At 54.5% G+C, this 15,306-nt stretch overlaps 2 long non-coding RNA genes across 3 annotated transcripts; one reads left to right on the plus strand and one right to left on the minus strand.

Moving 5' to 3' along the window:
- Positions 1–1,626: 1,626 nt before the first annotated feature.
- Positions 1,627–8,517, minus strand: LOC141108571 (uncharacterized). 2 transcript variants are annotated; one of them, XR_012236085.1, is made up of 4 exons: positions 8,129–8,517; positions 6,962–7,110; positions 4,840–4,955; positions 1,627–1,727 (listed from the first exon to the last, which is right to left on the minus strand). It is a non-coding gene; the product is annotated as an uncharacterized lncRNA (long non-coding RNA). The 2 variants fall into 2 exon arrangements; XR_012236086.1 differs by lacking the exon at positions 6,962–7,110 and having other exon boundaries at positions 8,129–8,500.
- On the plus strand, positions 8,088–13,680 carry LOC141108573 (uncharacterized). Its single transcript, XR_012236087.1, has 2 exons — positions 8,088–8,667; positions 13,307–13,680. It is a non-coding gene; the product is annotated as an uncharacterized lncRNA (long non-coding RNA).
- Positions 13,681–15,306: the final 1,626 nt, after the last annotated feature.

Genomic DNA, 15,306 nt, shown 5'->3' on the forward strand with positions numbered 1-15,306 from the left:
CGGAGTGTATGGTGGGTAGTATGTACATGAGAGGGGTGCGGAGTGTATGGTGGGTAGTATGTACATGAGAGGGGTGCGGAGTGTATGGTGGGTAGTATGTACATGAGAGGGGTGCGGAGTGTATGGTGGGTAGTATGTACATGAGAGGGGTGCGGAGTGTATGGTGGGTAGTATGTACATGAGAGGGGTGCGGAGTGTATGGTGGGTAGTACGTACATGAGAGGGGTGTGGAGTGTATGGTAGGTAGTATATACATGAGAGGGGTGTGGAGTGTATGGTGGGTAGTATATACATGAGAGGGGTGCAGAGTGTATGGTGGGTAGTATGTACATGAGAGGGGTGTGGAGTGTAGGGTGGTGGGTAGTATGTACATGAGAGGGGTGTGGAGTGTAGGGTGGTGGGTAGTATGTACATGAGAGGGGTGTGGAGTGTAGGGTGGGTAGTATGTACATGAGAGGGGTGTGGAGTGTAGGGTGGTGGGTAGTATGTACATGAGAGGGGTGTGGAGTGTAGGGTGGGTAGTATGTACATGAGAGGGGTGTGGAGTGTAGGGTGGTGGGTAGTATATACATGAAAGGGGTGTGGAGTGTAGGGTGGGTAGTATGTACATGAGAGGGGGTGTGGAGTGTAGGGTGGTGGGTAGTATGTACATGAGAGGGGGTGTGGAGTGTAGGGTGGTGGGTAGTATGAAATACACATTGATACATTAGTGATCAGTGGTGGTTATTTAACCCCTTTGTGGTACATTAGTGGCTCCGGTATCAGAGTTTGTGGAGCTTTCGTTCTGCACCATATAGGGGTTCATGAACTCTGATATCGGTACCACTAATGCAGCACAAAGGGGTTGAATAACGGCCACTGGTCACTAATGTAGTGATGCATTAACCCCCTCCATGCTGCATATTACAAATACCAATGTAAATGACCCCCCTCCCCCCCTTCAGGCAGGTGACACATCGAGGCCTCGGTGACAACACTGCCTTAGGAAAGGTTTGAAGCCTCTGTCATCTTACTTGCACTGTTGCTCGGCTCTTCACTGGCTCCTCGCAGGTCTGTGCAGCAGCAATAATCTCCTCGGCTCTTTCATCCCACCCTGTGAATGACATCACGGGGGGCGGGACTAGGAAGCTCCTGTCGGGAAGAGATCACTCCGCCTGACAGGGAAGTGAATGCGTCGGTCGGTTGGACACACAGCATACTCGCACCGCTGCAGATAGACAGTGTACCGGTGGGTGTCACGGCTGTCTGCAGCGGCATTTTCACAAGGCCTCCCCGCCCCCCAGTTCAGTCCCCCCTACGTCCTGGCGGGTTCAGCAGTGGCCGGCCCGGCAGCTCCGCCTCCACCTCCTCTACAATTCATCTGCAGCAGGCAGCGCGCTCACCCTGCCAGCTTGGGGACACTGACCGGGGATATTCCCTCTCATTCTCCCACACACAGCAGGCAAATTAGGCGGCCGCGAGGCCCCTGGGAGCGCGAGGCCCTTAGGCAGCCGCCTTTTTTGCCTAATTAGAGAGCCGCCTCTGAGTATGACATGAAACAGGATGCAAAGAACACAAGAATCAGAATTTGGTGATATCTATTACTTTGGGAGGAAGTTCTAGATATTTACTATCCCCTGGGGGGGGGGGGCGGGGTGGAGGGAAGGAAGGGAGGAGAATAAAAAAAATAAAAAACTTACTGTGAGAAGACACAATGTCACCTTCGGTCAACTCAAAAGGCAGCCCTCCTACAGGGGAAAAATGAGGAGAAGGGAGAGAAAAGGAGGAGGAGGAGGAGGAGGAGGAGGAGGAGAAGGGAGAGAAAAGGAGGAGGAGGAGGAGGAGGAGAAGGGAGAGGAAAGGAGGAGGAGGAGGAGGAGGAGGAGGAGGAGGAGGAGGAGGAGGAGAAGGAGAGGAAAGGAGGAGGAGGAGGAGGAGGAGGAGGAGGAGGAGGAGGAGGAGGAGGAGGAGGAGGAGGAGGGAGGGAGGGAGGGAAGGAGGGAAGGAGGGAAGGAGGAGGAGGGAGGAGGGAGGAGGGAGGAGGAGGAGGAGGAGGAGGAGGAGGAGGAGGAGGAGGAGGAGAAGGAGGAGGAGGGAGGAGGGAGGAGGAGGAGGGAGGAGGAGGAGGAGGAGGAGGGAGGAGGAGTCATACAAAGAAATATCAGACTGGCAGATTTGTAACAAAGTACAAACATCACTTCTTAGAAGGACATTAAAGAGGCCCTGTCACCCTTCATAGCACAACTCCGCTGTCCCTTTTTCTTTGGCTACTTGGGGGCCTGGAGATCTATTCAGGACACTTTCCTCTGAGCTCTTCCACTGATCATAATTAGACTCCTGTCATTAACCTTTGCGCAGGTCACGTGTATTATATATACACACACACATCTACTTCTATATCTATCTATCCCTCTCTCTATCTCCCTCTCTCTCTCTCGCAGCCAAATGAAAAGGTCACTGAAGTTCCTCTTTAACCCCCTTTCCTGTCACTGCCTCCTGGCCCTTTAAGTGGATTGAAATGCAGAGAGGCGGGCACTCCGATCATGTTACTGCTGTGATTGGCTGTCACATGATTGAAAGCTTCCAATCACAAGTACGCATCGGGAGCTTTCCTGCGACAGTTTAGCTGCTGTGCTGGGAGTGTCGCTCTCGGCACATTATACCGTTTCCATAGAGACGTATAGATGTGGTCTCTGGGCAGGTGGGCTTTAATGAGCGGCTGCGTCTCTAAGTATACAGTATATACACTCACCGGCCACTTTATTAGGTACACCTTGCTAGTAGCGGGTTGGACCCCCTTTTCCCTTCATTCTTGGTGGAATAGATACAACAAGGTGTTGGAAACGTTCCTCAGAGATTTTGCTCCATAGTGACATGATAACATCACACAGTTGCTGCAGATTTGTCGGCTGCACATCCATGGTGCCAATCTCCCGTTCCACCACATCCCAAAGGAGCTCTATGGGATGAGATGTGGTGAGTGTGGAGGACATTGGAGTACAGGGACCTCATTGTCCAGTGGTGAGATGATTGGAGCTTTGTGACATGGTGCATTATCCTGCTGAAAGGAGCCATCAGAAGATGGGGGACACTGTAGTCATAAAGGGATGGACATGGTCACCAACAATACTCAGGTAGGACGTGGTGTTTATATGATGCTCAATTGGTACTAAGGGCCCAAAGTGTGCCAAGAAAATATCCCCCCCACACCATTACACCCCCACCACCAGCCTGAACCGGTGATATCCCATCCCCCACACCATTACACCCCCACCACCAGCCTGAACCGGTGATATCCCATCCCCCACACCATTACACCCCCACCACCAGCCTGAACCGGTGATATCCCATCCCCCACACCATTACACCCCCACCACCAGCCTGAACCGGTGATATCCCATCCCCCACACCATTACACCCCCATCACCAGCCTGAACCGGTGATATCCCATCCCCCACACCAGTACACCCCCACCACCAGCCTGAACCGGTGATACCCCATCCCCACACCATTACACCCCCACCACCAGCCTGAACCGGTGATATCCCATCCCCCACACCATTACACCCCCACCACCAGCCTGAACCGGTGATATCCCATCCCCCACACCATTACACCCCCACCACCAGCCTGAACCGGTGATATCCCATCCCCCACACCATTACACCCCCCCCACCAGCCTGAACCGGTGATATCCCATCCCCCACACCATTACACCCCCACCACCAGCCTGAACCGGTGATACCCCATCCCCCACACCATTACACCCCCACCACCAGCCTGAACCGGTAATACAAGGCAGGATGGATCCATGCGCCAAATTCTGACCCGACCATCTGAATGTCGGAGCTGAAATCCAGACTCATCAGATCAGGCAACGTTTTTCCAGTCTTCTATTGTCTAGTTTTGGTGATCCTGTGCCAATTGTAGCCTCAGTTTCCTGTTCTTAGCTCACAGGAGCGGCACCCGGTGTGGTCTTCTGCTGCTGTAGCCCATCTGCTTCAAGGTTAGATGTGCTGAGCATTCAGAGATGGTATTCTGCATACCTTAGGTGTAACGAGGGGTTATTTAAGTTACGTTGCCTTTCTGTCATCTGGATCCAGTCTGCCCATTCTCCTCTGACATCAACAAGGTATTTTCCTCCACACAACTGCCGCTCACTGGATATTTTCTCTTTTTCCCACCATTCTCTGTAAACTCGAGAGATGGTTGTGTGTGAGAATCCCAGAAATACTCAGACTAGCCCGTCTGTCACCAACAACCATGCCACGTTCAAAGTCACTTCAATCCCCTTTCTTCCCCATTCTGATGCTCGGTTTAAACTTTAGACGCGGTGAAGACGACTTGCTAGATGCCTAAATGCACTACATTGCTGCCATGTGATTGGCTGATAAGCAGTTTGTGTTACCAAGCAATTGAACAGGTGTACCTAATAAAGTGGCCGGTGAGTGTATATTATATAACCTCAAAAAGTGACAGAACTGGAATTTTGCGAATGCGTGTTTTGCTAAAATCCCAGTTGTGACACATCTGAGGTCATATAATACAGAAGCCCCGATGACTTCAGTGCTTGAAACCCTGAAATTGGTTGGTTCTCTTACTGCTCTGAGTATTTAATAAAAGCCGAGGATTCTGACCAATGGTGTGGTGCCGTTACTGCTTAGTACATATTTGGGTTTTGTACGGCTCCCTGGGCTCTGCTAGAGAGATTTACACTCATTTCCTGTCCCAGTCACAGCGGTTTCACCAGACAGGAATAACAATAAAAATAACACACATATATAAAAACCTGACAGGGGTTCTAAACATAAACTCTAACACATCCATAGTCCCCTCGGCTCGCACTGCTCTTGGACTCACCCAGAAATATCCAGGCGCTGTCTTTGTAGTTCTGATGCCACGACACGGAATCCTTCACACTGAGCCGAGCCTCCCGATCATTCAGCTCATTGATCAGCTTCACTTTTGTTAACGGACTACAAAAAAAAAAAAAAAAAGGATAATGGATTAACAAGCGCAGTCACCATAGCCAGGGGGACAGAGCTCGGTGCGGACTCGCAGGGGCCGGGGGGGGGAGCTCACAGTAGGGCAATGGACGGTGTCAGTAGAGCAGAGGACGGTGTCAGTGGGGCAGAGGACGGTGTCAGTGGGGCAGAGGACGGTGTCAGTGGGGCAGAGGACGGTGTCAGTAGGGCAGAGGACGGTGTCAGTAGGGCAGAGGACGGTGTCAGTAGGGCAGAGGACGGTGTCAGTAGGGCAGAGGACGGTGTCAGTAGGGCAGAGGACGGTGTCAGTAGGGCAGAGGACGGTGTCAGTGGGGCAGAGGACGGTGTCAGTGGGGCAGAGGACGGTGTCAGTGGGGCAGAGGACGGTGTCAGTGGGGCAGAGGACGGTGTCAGTGGGGCAGGGGACGGTGTCAGTGGGGCAGGGGACGGTGTCAGTGGGGCAGGGGACGGTGTCAGTGGGGCAGTGGACGGTGTCAGTAGGGCAGAGGACGGTGTCAGTGGGGCAGAGGACGGTGTCAGTGGGGCAGAGGACGGTGTCAGTGGGGCAGAGGACGGTGTCAGTGGGGCAGAGGACGGTGTCAGTGGGGCAGAGGACGGTGTCAGTAGGGCAGAGGACGGTGTCAGTGGGGCAGAGGACGGTGTCAGTGGGGCAGAGGACGGTGTCAGTGGGGCAGAGGACGGTGTCAGTGGGCAGAGGACGGTGTCAGTGGGGCAGAGGACGGTGTCAGTAGGGCAGAGGACGGTGTCAGTAGGGCAGAGGACGGTGTCAGTAGGGCAGAGGACGGTGTCAGTAGGGCAGAGGACGGTGTCAGTAGGGCAGAGGACGGTGTCAGTAGGGCAGAGGACGGTGTCAGTGGGGCAGAGGACGGTGTCAGTGGGGCAGAGGACGGTGTCAGTGGGGCAGAGGACGGTGTCAGTGGGGCAGAGGACGGTGTCAGTGGGGCAGAGGACGGTGTCAGTGGGGCAGAGGACGGTGTCAGTGGGGCAGAGGACGGTGTCAGTGGGGCAGAGGACGGTGTCAGTGGGCAGAGGACGGTGTCAGTAGGGCAGAGGACGGTGTCAGTGGGGCAGAGGACGGTGTCAGTGGGGCAGGGGACGGTGTCAGTAGAGCAGTGGACGGTGTCAGTGGGGCAGTGGACGGTGTCAGTAGGGCAGGGGACGGTGTCAGTAGGGCAGGGGACGGTGTCAGTGGGGCAGGGGACGGTGTCAGTGGGGCAGGGGACGGTGTCAGTAGAGCAGTGGACGGTGTCAGTAGAGCAGAGGACGGTGTCAGTAGAGCAGTGGACGGTGTCAGTGGGGCAGAGGACGGTGTCAGTAGAGCAGAGGACGGTGTCAGTAGAGCAGAGGACGGTGTCAGTAGGGCAGAGGACGGTGTCAGTAGAGCAGAGGACGGTGTCAGTAGGGCAGAGGACGGTGTCATTAGAGCAGAGGACGGTGTCAGTAGAGCAGAGGACGGTGTCAGTAGAGCAGAGGACGGTGTCAGTAGAGCAGAGGACGGTGTCAGTAGAGCAGAGGACGGTGTCAGTAGAGCAGAGGACGGTGTCAGTAGAGCAGAGGACGGTGTCAGTAGAGCAGAGGACGGTGTCAGTGGGGCAGAGGACGGTGTCAGTAGAGCAGAGGACGGTGTCAGTAGAGCAGAGGACGGTGTCAGTGGGGCAGAGGACGGTGTCAGTAGAGCAGAGGACGGTGTCAGTAGAGCAGAGGACGGTGTCAGTAGAGCAGAGGACGGTGTCAGTAGAGCAGAGGACGGTGTCAGTAGAGCAGTGGACGGTGTCAGTAGAGCAGAGGACGGTGTCAGTAGAGCAGAGGACGGTGTCAGTAGAGCAGAGGACGGTGTCAGTAGAGCAGTGGACGGTGTCAGTAGAGCAGAGGACGGTGTCAGTAGGGCAGTGGAAAGTAACAGATTAAATATCAGACAGTGTCTGTGCCCCCCCAATAGACAACTCCATTACAGTGAGACAAAAAAAAACCCTTACCTTCCAGTAGCCGCTGCAAAGATGTGTGTGAACCTGTTAGGGGCGGAGTCTGTAATACCATGCTTTCTCCTGCAAAAGTGTCCCTGGTTGCTAGGATACCAGTCCAGTGGACCTCCATTCACTGTCTCTGGCGGCATCGGGGCTGGCAGCTGGGTGGGAGAGAGAGAGAGCACAGACAGTACAGTGTGACCCGGCTGCAGGACATTAGCCCCACTGAAGCTGGGGGAAGTGCGTGCTGTTTGGGGGTAGCTGGCAGAGGAGGGGGCAGACAGGGGCGGAGGGGGGGCAGACACAGAGGAGGGGGGCAGACACAGAGGAGGGGGGGCTGACACAGAGGAGGGGGGGCTGACACAGAGGAGGGGGGGCTGACACAGAGGAGGGGGGGCTGACACAGAGGAGGGGGGGAGACACAGAGGAGGGGGGGCTGACACAGAGGAGGGGGGGCTGACACAGAGGAGGGGGGGAGACACAGAGGAGGGGGGCAGACACAGAGGAGGGGGGGCTGACACAGAGGAGGAGGGGGGGCTGACACAGAGGAGGAGGGGGGGCTGACACAGAGGAGGAGGGGGGGCTGACACAGAGGAGGAGGGGGGGCTGACACAGAGGAGGAGGGGGGGCTGACACAGAGGAGGGGGGGCTGACACAGAGGAGGGGGGGCTGACACAGAGGAGGGGGGGCTGACACAGAGGAGGGGGGGCAGACACAGAGGAGGGGGGGGCAGACACAGAGGAGGGGGGCAGACACAGAGGAGGGGGGGGGGCAGACACAGAGGGGGGGGGCAGACACAGAGGAGGGGGGCAGACACAGAGGAGGGGGGGGGCTGACACAGAGGAGGGGGGGGGCTGACACAGAGGAGGGGGGGCTGACACAGAGGAGGGGGGCAGACACAGAGGAGGGGGGGGCAGACACAGAGGAGGGGGGGGCAGACACAGAGGAGGGGGGGGCAGACACAGAGGAGGGGGGGCAGACACAGAGGAGGGGGGGCAGACACAGAGGAGGGGGGCAGACACAGAGGAGGGGGGCAGACACAGAGGAGGGGGGGGGGCAGACACAGAGGAGGAGGGGCAGACACAGAGGAGGAGGGGCAGACACAGAGGAGGGGGGGGCAGACACAGAGGAGGGGGGGGCACATATCACACATTCAGGAGATCTATCCGGGCCACTTACTTCATTGCATTCGCCCAGTCTGCGGCTCTCCGTGTTGTGGTAGCACAGCGATGACGTCACCAGCAAGCGACCGGGACCTCGCCTGACGTCAGAGAGAGGGAGGGGCTGAGCCAAGACCTGGCAGGGCGCTCACATCGGCTCCCCACCATGAATGTAAATGAAAGAAGATTGGGGAGGGTGGCCAGAGTTGGCCCTATCATGGGACCCGATATACCCATAGCTCCAGGCGCCACTTTCAGGGGGGCGGAAAATTGCCTACCAGCTCCTCTGTGTCCAACTTTCTTCTCTGCCGCCCCCCTCCTTCTAATTTCAAGTCATTGGCAGCTATGACCAGTCTCCTAGCAACCAATGACGCTTAACGATGCTCGGTATACCTCAGCCCCGCCCCCTAATTCCGGCTCCCTCAGTTCCTCTATGCAGAGCAAAGCAGCGGCCGCCCTAATCCCCTCCCCCTGTCAATGCAGCACTTCTTACAGGAGCCCAGCAGATGGAGCAGCAAGTGCGACCGACAGCTTACAGAATGGGAGAGCAGGAGAGAGGTGAGTACAACAGTCCGTCACCGATCACCACAGTCCATCGCCGATCACCACAGTCCATCCCTCTATACATTCCACTGTCCCCCTGTCCCTCCTACTGTCCCCCTATCCGTCTCCCTATCCATCCCACTGTCCCCCTATCCCTCCCGCTGTCCCCCTATCCATCCCACTGTCCCCCTGTCCCTCCCACTGTCCCCCTATCCATCCCACTGTCCCCCTATCCATCCCACTGTCCCCCTATCCATCCCGCTGTCCCCCTATCCCTCCCACTGTCCCCCTATCCATCCCACTGTCCCCCTATCCATCCCACTGTCCCCCTGTCCATCCCACTGTCCCCCTGTCCATCCCACTGTCCCCCTATCCATCCCACTGTCCCCCTATCCATCCCACTGTCCCCCTATCCCTCCCACTGTCCCCCTATCCATCCCTCTGTCCCTCTATACATTCCACTGTCCCCTGTCCCTCCTACTGTCCCCCTATCCGTCTCCCTATCCCTCCCACTGTCCCCCTATCCCTCCCACTGTCCCCCTATCCCTCCCACTGTCCCCCTGTCCCTCTATACATCCTACTGTCCCTCCTACTGTCCCCCTATCCATCCCACTGTCCTCCTATCCATCCCCCTGTCCCTCCCACTGTCCCCCTATCCCTCCCACTGTCCCCCTATCCCTCCCACTGTCCCCCTGTCCCTCTATACATCCTACTGTCCCTCCTACTGTCCCCCTATCCATCCCACTGTCCCCCTATCCCTCCCACTGTCCCCCTATCCCTCCCGCTGTCCCCCTATCCCTCCCGCTGTCCCCCTATCCCTCCCGCTGTCCCCCTATCCCTCCCGCTGTCCCCCTATCCCTCCCACTGTCCCCCTATCCCTCCCACTGTCCCCCTATCCCTCCCACTGTCCCCTATCCATCCCACTGTCCCCCTATCCATCCCACTGTCCCCCTATCCCTCCCACTGTCCCCCTATCCATCCCTCTGTCCCTCTATACATTCCACTGTCCCCCTGTCCCTCCTACTGTCCCCCTATCCGTCTCCCTATCCCTCCCACTGTCCCCCTATCCCTCCCACTGTCCCCCTATCCCTCCCACTGTCCCCCTGTCCCTCTATACATCCTACTGTCCCTCCTACTGTCCCCCTATCCATCCCACTGTCCTCCTATCCATCCCCCTGTCCCTCCCACTGTCCCCCTATCCCTCCCACTGTCCCCCTATCCCTCCCACTGTCCCCCTGTCCCTCTATACATCCTACTGTCCCTCCTACTGTCCCCCTATCCATCCCACTGTCCCCCTATCCCTCCCACTGTCCCCCTATCCCTCCCGCTGTCCCCCTATCCCTCCCGCTGTCCCCCTATCCCTCCCGCTGTCCCCCTATCCCTCCCGCTGTCCCCCTATCCCTCCCGCTGTCCCCCTATCCCTCCCACTGTCCCCCTATCCCTCCCACTGTCCCCCTATCCCTCCCACTGTCCCCTATCCATCCCACTGTCCCCCATCCATCCCACTGTCCCCCATCCATCCCACTGTCCCCCATCCATCCCACTGTCCCCCATCCATCCCACTGTCCCTCTATACATCCTACTGTCCCCCTGTCCCCCTATCCATCCCACTGTCCCCCTATCCCTCCCGCTGTCCCCCTATCCATCCCACTGTCCCCCTATCCATCCCACTGTCCCCCTATCCATCCCACTGTCCCCCTATCCATCCCGCTGTCCCCCTATCCATCCCGCTGTCCCCCTATCCCTCCCACTGTCCCCCTATCCCTCCCACTGTCCCCCTATCCATCCCACTGTCCCCCTATCCATCCCACTGTCCCCCTATCCATCCCGCTGTCCCCCTATCCATCCCGCTGTCCCCCTATCCCTCCCGCTGTCCCCCTATCCCTCCCACTGTCCCCCTATCCATCCCACTGTCCCCCTATCCATCCCACTGTCCCCCTATCCATCCCACTGTCCCCCTATCCATCCCACTGTCCCCCTATCCATCCCTCTGTCCCCCTATCCATCCCTCTGTCCCCCTATCCATCCCACTGTCTTCCTATCCATCCCACTGTCCCTCTATACATCCTACTGTCCCCCTATCCACCCCACTGTCCCTCTGTCCATCCCTATGTCCCTCCCACTGTCCCCCTGTCCCTCCCGCTGTCCCCCTATCCCTCCCGCTGTCCCCCTGTCCCTCCCACTGTCCCCCCTGTCCTCCTATCCATCCCTCTGTTCCACTGTCCCCCTATCCATCCCTCTGTCCCCCTATCCATCCCTCTGTCCCCCTATCCATCCCTCTGTCCCCCTATCCATCCCTCTGTCCCCCTATCCATCCCTCTGTCCCCCTATCCATCCCACTGTCCCCCTATCCATCCCACTGTCCCCCTATCCATCCCACTGTCCCCCTATCCATCCCACTGTCCCCCTATCCATCCCACTGTCCCCCTATCCATCCCACTGTCCTCCTATCCATCCCTCTGTCCATTTCACTGTCCCCCTGTCCATCCCACTGTCCCTTTGTCCCTCCTACTGTCCCCCTATCTCTCCCACTGTCCCCCTATCTCTCCCACTGTCCCCCTATTTCTCCCACTGTCCCACTGTCCATCACACTGTCCACCTGTCCCACTGTCCCCCTATCTCTCCCACTGTCCCCCTATCTCTCCCACTGTCCCCCTATCTCTCCCACTGTCCCCCTGTCCATCCCACTGTCCCCCTGTCCATCCCACTGTCCCCCTGTCCATCCCACTGTCCCCCTGTCCATCCCACTGTCCCCCTGTCCATCCCACTGTCCCCCTGTCCATCCCCCTGTCCCTCCTACTGTCCCCCTATCCATCCCACCGTCCCTCCCACTGTCCCCCTGTCCATCCCTCTGTCCCCCTGTCCATCCCTCTGTCCCCCTGTCCATCCCTCTGTCCCCCTGTCCATCCCTCTGTCCCCCTGTCCATCCCTCTGTCCCCCTGTCCATCCCACTGTCCCCCTGTCCATCCCACTGTCCCCCTATCCCTCCCACTGTCCCCCTGTCCACCCCACTCTCCCCCTGTCCACCCCTCTGTCCCCCTGTCCACCCCTCTGTCCCCCTGTCCACCCCTCTGTCCCCCTATCCATCCCTCTGTCCCCCTATCCATCCCACTGTCCCCCTATCCATCCCTCTGTCCCCCTATCCATCCCGCTGTCCCCCTATCCATCCCGCTGTCCCCCTATCCATCCCGCTGTCCCCCTATCCCTCCCGCTGTCCCCCTATCCCTCCCACTGTCCCCCTATCCATCCCACTGTCCCCCTATCCATCCCTCTGTCCCCCTATCCATCCCTCTGTCTTCCTATCCATCCCACTGTCTTCCTATCCATCCCACTGTCCTCCTATCCATCCCACTGTCCTCCTATCCATCCCACTGTCTTCCTATCCATCCCACTGTCCCTCTATACATCCTACTGTCCCCCTATCCACCCCTCTGTCCCTCCCACTGTCCCCCTGTCCCTCCCACTGTCCCACTGTCCATCCCACTGTCCACCTATCCCTCCCACTGTCCCCCTATCTCTCCCACTGTCCCCCTGTCCATCCCACTGTCCCCCTGTCCATCCCACTGTCCCCCTGTCCATCCCACTGTCCCCCTGTCCATCCCACTGTCCCCCTGTCCATCCCACTGTCCCCCTGTCCATCCCCCTGTCCATCCCACTGTCCCCCTGTCCATCCCACTGTCCCTCCTACTGTCCCCCTATCCATCCCACCGTCCCTCCCACTGTCCCCCTGTCCATCCCTCTGTCCCCCTGTCCATCCCTCTGTCCCCCTGTCCATCCCTCTGTCCCCCTGTCCCTCCCACTGTCCCCCTGTCCCTCCCACTGTCCCCCTATCCCTCCCACTGTCCCCCTGTCCACCCCTCTGTCCCCCTATCCATCCCTCTGTCCCCCTGTCCATCCCACTGTCCCTCCTATTGTCCCCCTATCCATCCCTCTGTCCCCCTGTCCATCCCACTGTCCCTCTGACTACTCTGCAGTGCCATGAAAGTTCCACTTTAGTTATCATGATATAAAATAATGTATGTGGGGGCATTTTGTTGGGCATGATTTTTTTTGGAGGGGGGGGGCAGTATTTTATTCTTGGTACCAGGCAGCACAATGTCTTGGGCCGGCACTGAGGGTGGCACACACAAAACATTGTTGAAAGTCGTTTATTTGTCACTTAAGCCAGACAAAAAAGCAGGAGACAGGTTGATGCATTTCATACGAGTGATTTGTGTTTATTCATAAGAATGACAAAGCCCAGAAATCTGATATGTAAAAAGGATCCAACAGGGAGAACTCCCAGAATCAGCTGATTGTCAGAGTAATCAGACTGGGGCAGTACATAATGAACACAAATCTTTAAAATCATTAAATAATGCACATCAAAAGATAAAAAAAAGACGGAAAATGATTAAGAAAAAAAACGAGAAAAAGAAGAGAAAAGCAAATATATATATATATATATATATATATATATATATATATATATATATATATATATATATATATATATATATTTTTTTTTTTTTTAATTTATTTTTATTTAAAAAAAATATTTAAAAAATATATAATATCTATATATTATAACCAAGTATTTTAAATCTTGTACTTCTCATTCATTTTTTTTTCTCAATGTAGTAATTTCCTAATTTATTTAAATTTTATTTTTCAGGTGATGCAGAAAAAAAAAAAATCGTACAGCTTTGTATCCTAGATGAACGACGATCTAAGGAATTTATCATTTATTAAATAATTATTTATGCCTGTTTTGTACGCCTGTGGGTTGCAACCTCAAGTTGTACGTTATGCTTTTTTTCTTTGTTGATTTGCTTTGTTTGTTTATTATTTGTGCTATTGTATAATACAAAAAAAAAGTTTTTTTTGTTTTGTTTTTTATTTATTTGATATGGCCTTTATGTAAATAATCCTGTTAATTTGTATTGTTGTTTTCCTATGTTGTATTTTAATTATTTTAATGCATTTCATTTGGCCTTTAAGTTTTATGTAAATCTTGTTAAATTTTATTAAATAAAAATGTTAACTTCATTACCACAATCTGTTTTTTTTTATCTTTTTTTTTTTTATTATTATTAAATAATTTTATTATTAAATTGTATAGGCATGCATGTAAAAAAAGGCGGCACCTGGAGTATGCTGTCCAGTTCTGGGCACCAGTCCTCAGGAAGGATGTACTGGAAATGGAGCGAGTACAAAGAAGGGCAACAAAGCTAATAAGGGGTCTGGAGGATCTTAGTTATGAGGAAAGGTTGTGAGCTCTGAACTTATTCTCTCTGGAGAAGAGACGCTTGAGAGGGGATATGATTTCATTATACAAATACCATACTGGTGACCCCACAATAGGGAGAAAACTTTTCCGCGGAAGGGAGTTTAACAAGACACGTGGCCACTCATTAAAATTAGAAGAAAAGATGTTTAACCTTAAACTACGTAGAGGGTTCTTTACTGTAAGAGCGGCAAGGATGTGGAATTCCCTTCCACAGGTGGTGGTCTCAGCGGGGAGCATCGATAGTTTCAAGAAACTATTAGATAATCACCTGAATGACTGCAACATACAGGGATATACAATGTAATACTGACATATAATCACACACATAGGTTGGACTTGATGGACTTGTGTCTTTTTTTCAACCTCACCTACTATGTAACTATGTATGTAAGACTGACCAAGTGATAATGCATGACTTATATTTTTTTTTGTAAAGTGCATTTAAAGGGTTACTAAACCCTTTTATTTTTAAAGCATACGGTCATACTTGTCTCCACTGTGCAGATGGTTTTGCACAGAGTGGCCCCCGATCCTCCTCTTCTGGGGTCCCTCAGCGGCGCTGGTGGCACCTCCTCTTCTCGAGTTCCCCCAGTCGGAGAAGCGCTCTCCTTCGGGACACCCCGTGAGGGCGCGCTCCCGCGTCCTGTTGCTGCGTCTATTGACACGCACGGAGGAGAGCGCTTCTCTGACGGGGGAACTCGAGAAGAGGAGGAACCACCGGCACCGCTGAGGGACCCCAGAAGAGGAGGATCGGGGGCCACTCTGTGCAAAAACCAACCGCACAGTGGACTCGGCCCGGCGTCATTGGATTTGATTGACAGCAATGGGAGCCAATGGCTGCGCTGCTATCAATCTATCCAATCAGGACAAACAGGATCCATTCAGGACACGACACACCAGCCATAGCTGGTGTTCTCGTCCCCGGGGGCCAGAAAGACCGGGCTTAGGTAAGTTACATAGATGGCAACTCACCTCCTCATAGAAGGTTAATAGATTGGTTTGGCAAGAACGATTCTTCATGAATCCATGCTGATTACTGCTAATGATACCGTTCTCATTACTAAAATCTTGTATATAGTCCCTTATCATCCCCTCCAAGAGCTTACATACTATTGATGTTAGGCTAACTGGTCTGTAATTCCCAGGGATGTATTTTGGGCCCTTTTTAAATATTGGTGCTACATTGGCTTTTCTCCAATCAGCTGGTACCATTCCAGTCAGTAGACTGTCAGTAAAAATGGGGGGGGGGGGGATTAAGGTGAAAAAACACAAGGGTTTACAACCCGTTTTAAAGGGGTTGTGCGATATAATGTGCTAGTATGCATAGCATACTAGCACATTATGAAAGACACCTTAAAACGAAGCCCTCCAGTGGCTCGCTGTAA

The sequence above is a fragment of the Aquarana catesbeiana genome, linkage group LG09 (assembly GCF_042186555.1).
Source record: "Aquarana catesbeiana isolate 2022-GZ linkage group LG09, ASM4218655v1, whole genome shotgun sequence".
NCBI lineage: Eukaryota > Metazoa > Chordata > Amphibia > Anura > Ranidae > Aquarana > Aquarana catesbeiana.